Below are 1503 nucleotides of genomic sequence, written 5' to 3' on the forward strand. Positions count from 1 at the left end.
ATTTGTTAATTGCTGGGGAAAAGTCAGAAGCTGTCAGGGATGAAAGCATTAGACTCCTGAATTTTCTGAGGTCTGAAAGTATCAAAGTCTAAGCTACAATTTACAGAAGAAGAAGTTAAATATTTGGGACACTGGCTGAGTAAGGGACATAAAAGATTAGACCCTGATCGAGTGAATGGAATTTTGTCACTGCCTATGCCCAAAACTAAAAGACAGATTAGACAGCTTTTGGGATTATTTGGGTACTGCCGACAATGGATTGAAAATTACAGTAGTAAGGTTCTTATATGAAAAATTGGCAAAAGACGGGTTAGTGAAGTGGAGTGACAAGGATGAAAAACAACTAGAAAAATTGAAGGAAGATTTGGTAAATGCACCTGTGTTAAGTTTGCCAGATAATCGAAAACCTTTTTATTTATTTGTAAATACTGAAAATGGTACGACCTATGGAGTCTTAACTCAGACTTGGGCTGGGCAGAGAAAACCAGTCGGATACTATTCCAAATTATTAGATCCAGTCAGCAGGGGGTGGCCAACCTGCCTGCAAGCTATAGTTGCAACGACTTTGTTAGTTGTGGAAGCTACAAAAGTGATCTTTGGAGGAGAATTGCGAGTTTTTACCCCTCACAATATAAGGGGAATATTGCAACAGAGAACTGAGAAATGGCTGACAGATAGCCGGTTTTTAAAATATGAAAGCATTTTATTACATTCACCTAAATTAGAACTAGAAGTGACAAATCTACAAAATCCAGCCCATTTCCTATATGGGGAGCCCAAAGGAGACCTGGTACATGATTGCCTACAAGTAATAAATTTTCAGACAAAAATTAGGGAAGATTTAGAAGAAGAAGAACTGAGTGAAGGAGAGAAACTATACATAGACGGTTCATCTAGGGTAGTTAATGGGAACCGGAAGTCAGGATACGCAGTAATAGATGGAGTGACTTTTCAAGTCAGGGAGTCTGGGCCCTTAGACAAGACGTGGTCAGCTCAGGCTTGTGAGTTATATGCACTGTTGAGAGCTTTACGGCTATTAGACGGAAAAGCAGGCACTATATTCACAGATTCTAAGTATGCGTTTGGGGTGGTTCATACTTTTGGCAAAATATGGGAAGAAAGAGGATTGATCAATACACAAGGTAAGGGACTCATTCATGAGACTTTGATTCGAGGAATTCTAAAGACTCTGAGAAAACCAAAACAGATTGCAGTTGTATATATTAAGGGACATCAAAAAGGACTAAAGGTTACTGTTAGAGGCAATAACTTAGCAGATGAAGAAGCAAAAAGGGCGGCTTTATTAGTAATGGCTAGTTCAGAACAGGGGGACATAGACATTCCGAAAAGCTTTAGTGAACAAGAAAAAGAAAAACTGCAACAGTCTGGAGCGAAAGAAGAAAACAATAAGTGGTTATTACCAGATGGTTGGGAGGTGCTCCCAAAAGGTCTGGCCCAGAGAATAATGAGAAAATTACATGAGCAGACACACTGGGGGACACA

The sequence above is a fragment of the Neopelma chrysocephalum genome, unplaced genomic scaffold (assembly GCF_003984885.1).
Source record: "Neopelma chrysocephalum unplaced genomic scaffold, ASM398488v2 Primary Assembly neopelma1_97033, whole genome shotgun sequence".
NCBI classification, from domain to species: domain Eukaryota; kingdom Metazoa; phylum Chordata; class Aves; order Passeriformes; family Pipridae; genus Neopelma; species Neopelma chrysocephalum.